The sequence below is a fragment of the Silene latifolia genome, chromosome 6 (assembly GCF_048544455.1).
Source record: "Silene latifolia isolate original U9 population chromosome 6, ASM4854445v1, whole genome shotgun sequence".
Taxonomy (NCBI): Eukaryota; Viridiplantae; Streptophyta; class Magnoliopsida; order Caryophyllales; family Caryophyllaceae; genus Silene; species Silene latifolia.
The window spans coordinates 13,595,920-13,608,943 of record NC_133531.1 but is presented as its reverse complement, the minus strand read 5'-3'; the positions used below and the strand labels follow the sequence as shown (position 1 = coordinate 13,608,943).

Genomic DNA, 13,024 nt, shown 5'->3' with positions numbered 1-13,024 from the left:
GACTGTTCTAGATACACCCGTGTCTATTTGCTTAAGACTAAAGATGAAGCAGAACATTCTTTTATAAACTTTAAGAATGAAGTTGAGAACCAACTTGACAGAAAAATTAAAAGGGTAAGGTCTGATAGAGGTGGTGAGTATAAATTCAGTTATCTAGGCGACTTTTGTCTTTAAACGGTTTAATACATAAGACTAGTCCACCTTACTTACCCCAATCCAATGGTGTAGCTGAACGTAAAAATAGAACCTTAAAAGAAATGATGAATGCTATGCTTTTAAGTTCTGGCCTATCTGACGATATGTGGGGGGAAGCAATTCTTTCACCTTGTCACATTCTTAACCGTGTACCTCATAAGAAAATTGACAAGACACCCTACGAGATTTGGAAGGGCTATCCTCCTAACCTGAGCTTCCTTAGGGTATGGGGTGTTTAGCTAAAGTGGGTTTACCTGATTTTAGGAGACCTACCGTTGGACCTAAGACCTATGATTGTGTGTTTATAGGTTATGCTCAAAATAGCTCTGCTTATAGATTTATGTCTTTGAGTGACCGTTCTATATCTGAGGCTAGAGATGCCGAATTTTTTGAGCATGTTTTTCCTTTTCGTAAAAAAGCGTTGTACCATCTCCTAGTTTATCTGTTGCATCTCCTGATTTGTCTTCACATGCTAGTGCTAGCACTTCTATTGATGTTTCTGTTGAACCTAGAAGAAGTAAAAGACCTAGATGCCCAAAGAACTTCGGTGATGATTATGATACAACTATGTTGTCTGAACTTGGATACACTGTTTGTGCTAGTGATGAGTTTGTTTCGGCCTTTTTAATAGAAGATGACCCAAAAACCTATAGTGAGGCAATGGAATCCATTGATGCTAATTTTTGGAAAGATGCTATTAAAAGTGAACTTGACTCTATTGTGTCAAATCAGACTTGGGAGTTGACTGATTTACCTAAAGGTAGTAAACCCATTACGAGTAAATGGATCTTTAAAAAGAAAATGAGACCTGACGGTACAATAGAGAGGTTCAAAGCTAGACTTGTAGTTAGAAGCTTTACACAAAAGAAGGGAATTGATTATTTTGATACTTACTCTCCTGTGACCAAAATTTCGACTATTAGGACTCTTGTCGCCTTAGCTGCTATTCATAACCTTGTTATACATCAGATGGATGTTAAAACTGCCTTTTTGAATGGTGAACTAAGGGAAGGGATCTATATGTCTCAACCTGAAGGTTTTGTGATTGAGGGTCAAGAGAGTAAAGTGTGTAAACTGAACAAGTCGCTTTATGGACTGAAACAAGCACCTAAATAGTGGTATGAGAAATTTAACAACACTTTGATAAGTAATGGGTATGTGGTTAACAATTCTGATTCATGTGTTTATTCAAAAAAGATGGAATCTGATTGTGTAATTATATGCCTATACGTTGATGACATGTTAATACTTGGTAATAATTTGGAGGTCATAATTAGAACCAAAGATTTTTTGTCATTACAATTTGAGATGAAGGACTTAGGAGAAGCTGATGTGATCCTAGGAGTTAAGGTCATCTGAAACCCCAATGGAATCTGTCTAAGTCAATCTTATTATGTTGAAAAAGTGTTGAGAAAGTTTAACTGCTTTGATGATGTGCCTGCTAGAACACCCTATGATCCTAGTGTACACTTGTGTAAAAACTTGGGCAAGAGTGTTTCCCAAGAAGAGTATGCTAAAATCCTAGGTAGTGTGATGTTTTTAATGAACTGTACTCGACCAGATATTGCTTATGCAGTTAGTAGACTGAGTCGTTATACACATAACACTAGTAATGAACACTGGAATGCTCTTCGTCGTTTACTAAAATACCTAAAAGGAACAGTAGACTTATGTTTGCATTATAGTAAATTTCCTGCTGTGTTAGAGGGATATTGTGATGCGAACTGGGTTGCAGGTAACGATGAGATCTGTTCTACTAGTGGTTATGTCTTTACCATGGGTGGAGGTGCTATATCGTGGAAGTCTTCTAAACAGACTTGTATCGCACACTCCACCATGGAATCTGAGTTCATAGCTCTTGAGTTGGCAGGACAAGAGGCTGAATGGTTGAGAAACCTTTTAGCTGATATACCAGTATGGGGCGGACGGCTAACACCGGTCTCCCTGCACTGTGACTCGCAGGCTGCTATTGGTGTTGCAAAGAATAGTGTCTACAATTCAAAGAAGAGACACATTCGAATAAGGCACGCTGCAGTTAGACAACTCCAAGACAACGGAGTGATTGCTTTGGACTATGTGAAGTCTGAAAACAATCTTGCTGATCCCTTTACTAAAGGGCTGGCTAGGAGACTAGTCATTGATACGTCGAGGGGAATGAGGCTTAAGTCCTTAGGTCAAGAGTGAGACTTGACTAGGTCTAAAGCTTCTATTCCTATGGCGTTGTATGATTCATAGCCTTTATGGTGGTGCTTTTGAGACGCACTTGATGAATCATACACCAGGTTGGACTTTGGTCCTTAATGACTCATGTGAGAAGTGCTATTGAGAAGCACTTGAGTCACCTACGTAGGTGTAACGATCATTAGACTATGAGAAGTCTTCTGAACACATCTATTAGTACCGAGGTAAACGCATAACTCTAAAAGAGCGCGTTGCACTTTCGCGGAACGATCTTAATCTGAAGGTATGATATGTGTTGTGAGGGGTATCGACCGAAGCTCAGCTAGGAATTCAAATCGCAAGATATTCTCTCGCTGTAAGTAAGTTGTTTCCTCATTGCACTAAAGTATCAATTCAAATCGAAAGATATTGATACCTAAGTATCCAATCCTTCCTTTACCCAGAATTCTTTTCTTCTTGTCTCTGGCGCCCCTAGTGGGGGATTGTTGGAAATAGGGGCTTTGTGAGGCTTCTCCTTTTTTCCAATTGTCCCATATTGGTGAGAAAAAGAGAGTTTCATGTGTTTATATATGTCCTCTTACCTTACACTATCACTAGTGGGTCAAGGGAGACTTTTGTGGAAGCCTTGCGAGGTGCTTAATTCAGCTCGCACACGCGCGCGCGCCGTGCCCGAGCCCGAGCCCGGCCCGGATCCGGATTTGTGATTCGGGATTTGGCAATCGCCTGCGGCGGGCTGTTGGCTATAAATAAGAGCCTGACCTCTCTATCAAAACACAACAAAAATCACACTCTCTTCTCTCTTTCTCTTCTCTGCTCAATATTAAAGTTTCTGGGTACTGTTATTAATTTTCGTTCCAAGTTTCACAGTTCCGAGTGGGCGGAACTGCGTGGAGATTGTAGTGTTATCCTTGGGGAACTACCGGCACTAGCTGATCGCCACCACGGTCGTACCGGAGAAATAGTTTTCAAGGCAGTGGCTTCTACCACGACACTACTTACGGGTTTTATTTTCTGATCGCTTATAATTCGTCTTCAACTGGTATTTCTATTCTCCTTCTGTTTCTGCATCTTTCGACTAACATGAATAGTGCCCGTCTTCAATGAGAATTTGTGTATTTTTAATGTTAAACTTATTACCAATACTTGTTTGAGTGTTTCACATAAACAAATGTCAGGCATACATCTCTCCATCGGAGTAGGCACGAAAAACATAAATGACCGACCAATTACTCAAGAGCTTTACTTGATGCATCTGTTAACGGTCCGTTTTTCTTAAGACCATTGCTTTTGGTCTGAAATAAGACGGGTAACATGTCATCATTTTACAATAAAATGTTGTTATTTTTTGATAACATGTTACCATTATTATTCACATCATTTTCAGGGTAAAAAATGACACCTCTAGTCATAACATTTTGTGAATTAATTGGTTACATTTTCTTAAAAAATTGCAACATTTTATCCGTCTGACAAATAAGACCAAAAGTGTCCGTCTGAAATAAGAATTTGTGATCTGTTAAATACAGTAAAGAGTGAAGAATTATTTATTTGAACTCGTTAATAGGTGCATGGTATATTGGTATATTGTATATTCGATTTTATAATATACAAGTATATACTGTATTATTTTACATTTGTTCATTCGATCATGATAATATATGGGGACATACATATAAGTTCGTTCTATATTGTATATTTGTATAGTCTTCATATTTGTAAGAGTTCAGCAATTCGTAATGTCACATATAGGCCTTATCAATAAAATTAGAATAATCAAATTATAAAATAAGTTCGTTTTATATTCTATTTGAGTATGAAAAATCAAGCATGATATATTAACGGATGTATTTTAATAGGAATTTTTATAAAAAGTGTAAGACCTTGTTCTTTTGAACTGAAATTGTGTGAACTGAACTGAAATGAACTGAACTTAATGGAGCTGAACTGAACTGAACTTAATAGAGTTGAACTGATCTGAATTGAACTTGACTGAAATAAAAATAAAAAGATAATAATAATAATAATAATAATAATAATAATAATAATAATAATAATAATAATAATAATAATAATAATAATAATAATAATAATAATAATAATAATAATAATAATAATAATAATAATAATAATAATAATAATTCTCTTTTCGACATCTGCTATAGATCTGGTATTACTGCGGGGAAGGAGGTTGATATCGGTTTGGTTGATGGGCATGGTGGCTCTCTTCGTCCTGCGGATTTATTGCTTTATTCTTGGGACAGGGGGCGTGATGTGTGCGTCGACCTGACAGGTTCTTCACCTTTGACTCGACCGGTTGGCGATTTTGTGCTTGGGCCGGGTTGTCGCCGATCTTTGCTCAGCGAAAGTGTGCTAAGTATGGGGATTTGTGCGCGGTAGCGGGCTATGGTTTCCTACCTTTCTCTTTCTCTTCACTTGGGGAGCTGGGTTCGGATGCTGTTGCCTTGCTCAAGCGGATCCAGAAATTCTCGGTATCTCAGGATGCGGGGGCTCGGGTGGCCGCTTACATTTTTACTAGACTTAGCTTTGCTATTGCTAAGGGTGTGGGAGCCCAGATTGTCTCTCGGCTCCCCACCAATTTCATGTAAACTTTTATTTTTATTTTAATGTAAGCTGCGCGCATCCCTTCATAAAAAAAATAAATAAAAAATAAATAAATAATAATAATAATAATAATAATAATAATAATAATAATTGTTCCGAGTGTAATTCCAGAGCAGATATTCGTTACCACCCGTTGCTTGTAGAATGATGTCCTTGGTTGAATCCTTCTTGTCTTTATCGTTTCTCTCGGCCTCTCCTGCAACAATGAACGAACTGAGGGCTTGGCTTTGTGCCAAGCGTACTCACTCCGACGCTCAAGTCAGTAACTTAGGGGATAAGTTGTTCCTTGGCTAAATGTATATTGTAGTGAGATAAGGAAGATTATACCAGATGAATAGTGTTTCTTAGGTTAAGTTGTGGATATCTTTGACCTTGCTCAATATGTTGACTTGGTCAGCGGTGCAGAATATGCCCCATCAATTTGCCCCCAGCGTAGTCTATGCCGTGGTATGGGCTCCGATGTACGTTTGAGCGTATATTTTGCGCAAGTAATTTGTAAAAAAATTTCTGCATCGGCTTCTTCTGCGGCGGCTTCTTTTACCTCGGCCTGGTCTTTTCTTAGGCCGTACCATATCCCCCCTCCGCATGGATGCGTAAAGGGCATCCGATGTGGAAAAGAAAGTGACGCTGGCCGAGACCCGGGGTTGAGAGTGCTGGTTGTTTTTGATTGCCCCCGGCCGGCGCTACTTAGCTTGGTTGATCATGTGGCCGGCGGAGAAATGGATGCTTGGGAATTTGTTGAGGAAGGTGAATAGGCGGAGAGATACGAATGGGCGTGTTGAAGACGCTTGGTCACTGTTGCATTGATTGACGTTCGATCTGTTGCGATTGACATCCCGTGGTTGCATGTCCGACACGTGTCTGCACGCTGATTGGTTGACGCTTCATGGGCTGTTCTCTGATTGGTCCTTCTTCATGGGCTTTTCCCTATAAATAGGGCAGTTATTCCGTGAAATTGGCCACCAATTTCATTCTCCAAAATTTTCTTCTCTCTAAACTTTCAAAGGCTTCTTTGTCTTCTATTTCTCAGAGTTGTTACTCCGTAGTGTTTTTCTTCAAGGTAAACAAACAAATTTCTTCACTTTTTATTTTGTTAAATAATTATTGCTATTATGTCTTCTGCTGACGCCGGGACTAGCACTTCTGCGGCGGGGGGTTCCCCGTCGCGTCTTGATGGGGAGGGGATACTAGACGCCATCCCGATAAGGTTTGGGGGCCCTAGGTCTCCTTCTCCCGTAGTCGATCCACCAATTTTGGAGGAACGGGAGGATGAGGATGACGATGCTGATGAGGATGAGGGGACTCCTTCTGATGGTAGGAGGCTGTCTATCCCGGATCATGGCGAGCCCTGCACGACTGGTCTTGACCGTGCTTGGTCCCATAAGTTCGCCAGTTGTTCCGGCGAAACATTTTTCGGAGGCCATTTCTCCTTCGGTGAGGGGTACAAGATCGTTATCCCTAAGAAGGGTCAGGCGGTCTGTTGCCCTCCACCGGGTCACACCGGCGTGTACATCAGGCACCTGGAGTATGGGCTGCGGTTTCCTCTGAATAATACGTCATGGCCATCATCAAAGCTATGAATGTCGCTGTGGCCCAACTACATCCGCTGGCCATGAGGACGATAGTTGGCTTTGTGTGGCTCTGTCTTTTTAGGGGGGAGATCCCGACAGTCAACTTATTCCGCCGCCTTCATCATCTACGGCCGTCAATCTCTGGTAAAGTGGGTTGGTATAGCGTGCAGGCGGAGCCAGGCTTCGTCTCCGTGTCCAAACTTACTTCTTGCAAAGACTGGCAACGGCGATGGGTGTATTTTCAAGTGCCGGAGGACTACCCCCTGCCTCGGTCTTTCCAGAGCCCTGTTTACTTGCGGTGTAAGAACCGGGAAGAGTATGAGGAGTGTACCGCCCGGGGTAAAGTTAAAATGGACGCTTCGATGGTCCCTCTTACTGAGGATGAGAAGCGGGCGATCTGTTGTTTGATCTTTGAGAAGGGATGGCTGCCCCCGACTCAGATCATTCTTCAGGATGAGCTGCTCTGCCACGTCGGCCTCATACCGGCCCTCAGCCAGGGTGAGTGGGGTCGGTGTGGGGCCCATCTTTGCCTGTTATGCTCTTGTTTCAGAGCTTTGTTTTACTTTTATGTAACCTTTGTTTGATTTCTTGCAGACCGGTTTGGCCAAGATCTGTCTGAGAGGACCTTGCAGAGGTTAGGGCTTGACAAGGACGGGAAGGTCGTTAGACAAAGATCCTCTACGGGGACTTGCGTGATCGTAGACCGTCTCCCAACGAGCTCATGGATAAGGAGCTGAAGTCACTGGATCCGGCGGCGGCCCAGGCAAGGGTTCTCGGGGGCGTGCCAAAGAGAACAAAGAAAGCAGCGTCCAGGTTGGCGGCGGCGTCTGGGCCAGCTACCTCTTCGACCCCAGGTGGTTCGGGGCTGTGGAGGTCATCGAAATCGCTGATGGGGCGGTGACCGTTACTAAGGTCCTTTCTCCTCCGAAGAAGAAAAAGAGCCTCCGTCTGCTTCCATCGTTGCCGGGAGAAGATCGACTCGGCCGGCCCTCGAACGAAGAGGGTCCAGTCCCGGTACGGATCTAACTTGTGGTTCGGATTTAGCTGGTTCGTTGGACATCCCAGATGACCGGCTTTCTGATGTGTCAATGCATGGTGACATGGATGCTCTGTGTAAATTTTTTGTAGATCCTCCTTCGGCAGCTGCCGCTCTCACCGAACGGCAAATAGGGAAGCAGCCTGAGAAGGCTATTGAGAAGGCGGGTGACAGAAATGTCATCGTTGACTCCTCAGCCCAGCAAATTCCTGCCTCCGAGCTTGTGGCAGAGGGTGTGAAATTGTATAAGAGGCTGGCGAAGTGGACCCAACAAGCCGGCTCCTACATCACGGAGCAGGAGAAAACCATGGCCCAAGCTGCGCCACTGATCGCAAAGCTTAAACTTGACCTCTCTGCCGCAAGGGGGGAAGCCGGGAAGGCTAAGCTGGATCTCTTCGCTGCCAAGAAGCGCGTGGAAGAAACTGAGAAGTTGCTAACGGCCGAGAGGGCCAAGGTTGAGGAAGCTGATGCCGCCACTGCCAAGATGATGGAGGAGCGGGACAGGTACAAGGATGCTTATGACGCCGTGGTTGCCAAGGGGGAAAAGTGGAAGGATCTGTTCCACAACCAGGCGGAGCGTTCGGGGACGCGCAGTCGCCCTTGCTCAAAAGGAGAAGGATATTGCAATGCTTCAAGATGATCTTCTCCCTAAAATGTGCGCCCAATTCCGGGACCAGGCCGAGGAGGCGACCAGGGAGGCAATAAGAAGGCTCGTCCCCGAGGGCTCTTTCCCGTGGGATAAATTTGACCAGCTTTTGGACGAGATGGCTGATGCTGCGGAGAGGCGGCGGCATGAGAAGCGGAGGCGGCGAAGGCGGCTCGATTCGAGGCCAAGGCGACCTATGATGCAAAGGTGAAGGAGGGTGACAAAGCTAAAGGCACTTGAAAATGTCGAGCCCTCTTCCGAGCCGGCCACGAGGATCTTTCTGCTGCTGATGGAGGGCGACAACAGGCATAGGGAGACGGGCGGTCGTCACGGACTCACCGGCGTCTCGGATAGCTTTAGCTGTTCGGGGCCAATTATCGAGCCTTCTCTCCCGCCATCTTTTGGCGCTTCAAATCCCAAGTCTGTAACCTTTTGTTTTTTTTGTTTCCTAGCTTTTTGTAAAGCTTTGGTAGGTAGAGTTAAGGCTATCCTTAAGGGGACGGCCGTCGTCTGTACTCTCCTTGCAATCATTTTCAATAAAGTTTTATCTTTTCGGTCCTCGGCTTGGCCGGGACTTTGATCACGAACCTTTACTTATTTTCTTGCGTTATTAATCGAGTGCCTTCGTTTTTACCGTCGGCATGGCCGAGTCAGTTAGAATGCATATCTCAACTGCGTAACGTCTTTATCATTTCTTTTAGCGTATCGGTCATTGTGTCCCCACAGACGGCGCCAATTGTTCCGGGTGTAATTCCAGAGCAGATATTCGTTACCACCCGTTGCTTGTAGAATGATGTCCTTGGTTGAATCCTTCTTGTCTTTATCGTTCCTCTCGGCCTCTCCTGCAACAATGAACGAACTGAGGGCTTGGCTTTGTGCCAAGCGTACTCACTCCGACGCTCAAGTCAGTAACTTAGGGGATAAGTTGTTCCTTGGCTAAATGTATATTGTAGTGAGATAAGGAAGATTATACCAGATGAATAGTGTTTCTTAGGTTAAGTTGTGGATATCTTTGACCTTGCTCAATATGTTGACTTGGTCAGCGGTGCAGAATATGCCCCATCAATAATAATAATAATAATAACAATAATACCAATAATAATAAAAAATATTATAATAATATTATTCATTATTATTAATAATAATATATTAATAATCTAATAAGTTATATAAAAAATAAAATAGTAATATAATAATAAATATAATAATAATAATAATAATAATAATAATAATATATTAGTAATATACATGATAACATTATTAATAATAATATAACATATTAAATAATATAATATAATATAATATAATATAATAATAACTAAAAAATAAATATGATAAGTATAATATAAATATTATAAATAATAATAATAATGCCTTTATTATTGTAAATATTATTAATAATAATAATAATAATAATAATAATAATAATAATAATAATAATTATAAGGAAAATGAAATGGCGACACCGGGTGTTACTCAAATTGAGCGACACCCGGGGCATTATTGTAATTTACTTGGGTATTTTTCTTTGTTTCCATCAAAATTCGAATTTCAAACTAATTAGTATTAAAGGGTAATTTAGGAAATTAACATTAGTTAATTAATTATAAAAATAATAATAAATTATTTATAGAAAAAAATTAATAGATTATGTAGGGATTTTGGGGAAATCTAATCTCATACATTACGGATGTTAGCTGCAATCTTGGTACCCCAATTTGTGCGTCACAAATTCGATGAACAAAAAAAGTCAATACTTGAAATATTAATGATTCAAATTTAAATGTACCCCGTAATCATCTTGCTTTCATGGTGTTTGAGTCTTACGAGATGTGGGTACTCAAAGGTACTGCAAATCTTGATCACACGTCTTTGTTTGTTATTTTATATTTTCCTTCATGTGAATAAACAAAACAAATTTGATGAACAAATTATATTTCATCATTCGTTCGTACAATTGCACTTACCTGAACAATTATAAATCTAGGGGAGGAAATTTTTATAAAGTATTTGTAGTTTTGACAATAGAATTCTCTCATTTTTTTTTATTAATTGGTAAAAGTATGATTTACTAAAGATAAAAATGTGTTTGTTATGATATGGATTATAAATTACGATTTTATCCCTATGATATTGGCGCAAAAATGAAAATTACTTTTTAATTTTTAATTTTTTTCTATTTATTTATTAGGGTGTTACCGAAACTCGGGAACACCCGGTGTCGCCTTAAATAATATAATATATTACAAACTTTCTTAAAATTAAAGAGACAAAATCCTATTAATTTATCATCCCATGCATACAAAGTTTATAAAACTGAAATAACTTGAGGCATTTCCACTTGATAATGCCTTTATTATTGTACATAACATACTCAGTAATATTCTCAATCACTGAGGAAAAACAGATCAACAAACTCATTCTTTAACATCAACAAAGATTTGCTCTCCACTTTGACTTTTCCTTTTCCTATTGTCAACCTGCTTTCCATCTGTAAAATAACATAATTATACGTCGTTATTAGCCACCTAAATCTTCATTTCCAAAAAATATCCCACTTACAGTATTTAAAATAATATTTCCTCAGTCTCAATTATATATTTACGACATTAACGTTTTATTATTCCTTAGCTTATGGCCTTCAAATCACGTATGTTAATTTAGCCATTTTCTTATTAGAATGACATACTCATAATATAAAAGGATTAGTCTCACGTCATAAATAATTTTCCAAAAATTGCTTTTAAAGAGGCTCGAGCTTGAAAATTGAGACTCTTGGATTTTTACCAAAGTTTAGCCAGTGAAGTAGTGAACTATACCTTCACAGTCAGTCAGTCACTCTTAAACTTTCATCTTACTTAAAACGTATATTACTTAAAAATATTGTTGCAAAATTATAAAAATAGATATCATCTCGTTTGTTTTATAAATAATTTTTTAAAACGTATATTACTTCCTATTTTTTTATGCTGCATTTATTCTAAATTATCGTCATCGTTCATCATTTAAATTTAAATTTTAACACTAGTGATCAAAACAACGGTGCAACTTTATTTTAATCTTTATTAATATCTCTCCATGGATATGAAACAAGTTAAGGGGACGTAGCATGCATGCAGTCAAGTATGCATGAAAAATTAACGAGATGATTCTCCAGTAGGTACGCCACACAATTTCTTTTGCTTATCATGCATGTGCTATATAAATATATAATATAATAATCCGACTAAAATGAGAGCTTACGATGATGATGATGATTAGTACGGGGGAGGAGGAGGAGAAGGGTAGGCATAGGGAGGTGATTTCACCGGGGGAGATTTGTAGACTGGTGGAGGCTTGTGATAAACTGGAGTGGGTGGTGAGTAAACTGGTGGAGATTTGTATACTGGAGCGGGTGGTGAGTACACTGGTGGAGGCTTGTGGTAAACTGGTGCGGGTGGTGAGTACACTGGTGGAGGCTTGTGATAAACTGGGGTGGGTGGTGAGTACACAGGTGGAGATTTGTAAACCGGGGTAGGTGGTGGGTACTTGTGAACAGGGGGTGACTTGTAAACTGGTGTTGGTGGTGGGTATTTGTGAATGGGTGGTGACTTGTAAACTGGTGTTGGTGGTGGGTATTTGTGAATTGGTGGTGACTTGTGAACGGGTGGTGAGTATACTTCTGGCGATTTCTGATAAACTGGCGTGGGTGATGACTCTGGTGAGTCCCCACCAGCTGATGGCCATCCAGTTTGGGGGGCACTAACCACGGTGCGGGGTCGTGTGTACTTGTGAACGAGTGGTGGGTATTTGTGCACAGGTGGCTGCTTGTAAACCGCGGTCTCCGGGGTTGTTTGTGGCCATGTAGTTGGGGTAGTAACCAAGGGGGAAGACGAGTAGTACTTGTGGTCGGCTGTAGAAAAGGACACAAATGCCACTAGTAAAGTGACCATTAGAGGAGCAAGGCCAAAGTTAGCCATATTTAGAAGTAAGAAGATGTTTGTCTTGTGTTTTAAGCTTATATTGCTCTCCATAACTCCTTTATATAGGGAGAACTCAAGGAGTGGTATGTCTCCGACGTTGAAAATTCGTCTAAATACTTTGCAAGAAATTTTTACAAGAGGACATCCTCCCTATATTCAAAGGAGAATTTTATAATATATTTAATTTCTATTTTGGTGCTCCTCCTTTTTGTGTGCAGAGAGGACGTAAGGATGCAAGTATTTTCCTACTTTGCAGTCTTTGTTTCTAATTACTCAGTCCTATCCTCTATTTTCTTCTCAAAACACAACGGTCCCTTCTATCCTCTATTTTCTTCTCAAAACACAACGGGCATGGGCCACACCCAAATGGATGAAGGAGGGTTCCACTCTAAAACCAATTGGGGATAAATGGAATAACCCTTTGCCTTATATAATGGAATTCTCTTCTCTAATTCTCCAAATTGAGATCCTTACATGTGTAACTCCATATTGGCCGGAGCTTTATTCTCAACACTACCCCGCATGCAAATGAATTTGGATCACACAAATCTTCTAAAGAAAGAAATAGGGAAGAAAATTTGAATAATCCGTTTTAGGTAATAGGGAAGAAAGTAGAAGATAGGAGGGAGTATTTTTTTTAAAGCCATACTTGTTAAACAATGATCTCGATTATAGTTAGTCAAATTTTAAAAATTTAAATATAAATGTGATATATTTATGTTCGCTAATATTAAAAAAAGGTTTCGAAGAATTATAATTTCAACACGGAAATAATATACTCCATATAAATGAGGTCAAAATGTCGTCTTGT

General features: G+C 40.4%; 1 long non-coding RNA gene across 1 annotated transcript; it reads right to left on the bottom strand.

Annotated features, from left to right (window-relative positions):
* Positions 1–10,456: 10,456 nt before the first annotated feature.
* On the bottom strand, positions 10,457–11,849 carry LOC141586402 (uncharacterized). The gene is made up of 2 exons (XR_012519515.1): positions 11,495–11,849; positions 10,457–10,742 (listed from the first exon to the last, which is right to left on the bottom strand). It is a non-coding gene; the product is annotated as an uncharacterized LOC141586402 (long non-coding RNA).
* Positions 11,850–13,024: the final 1,175 nt, after the last annotated feature.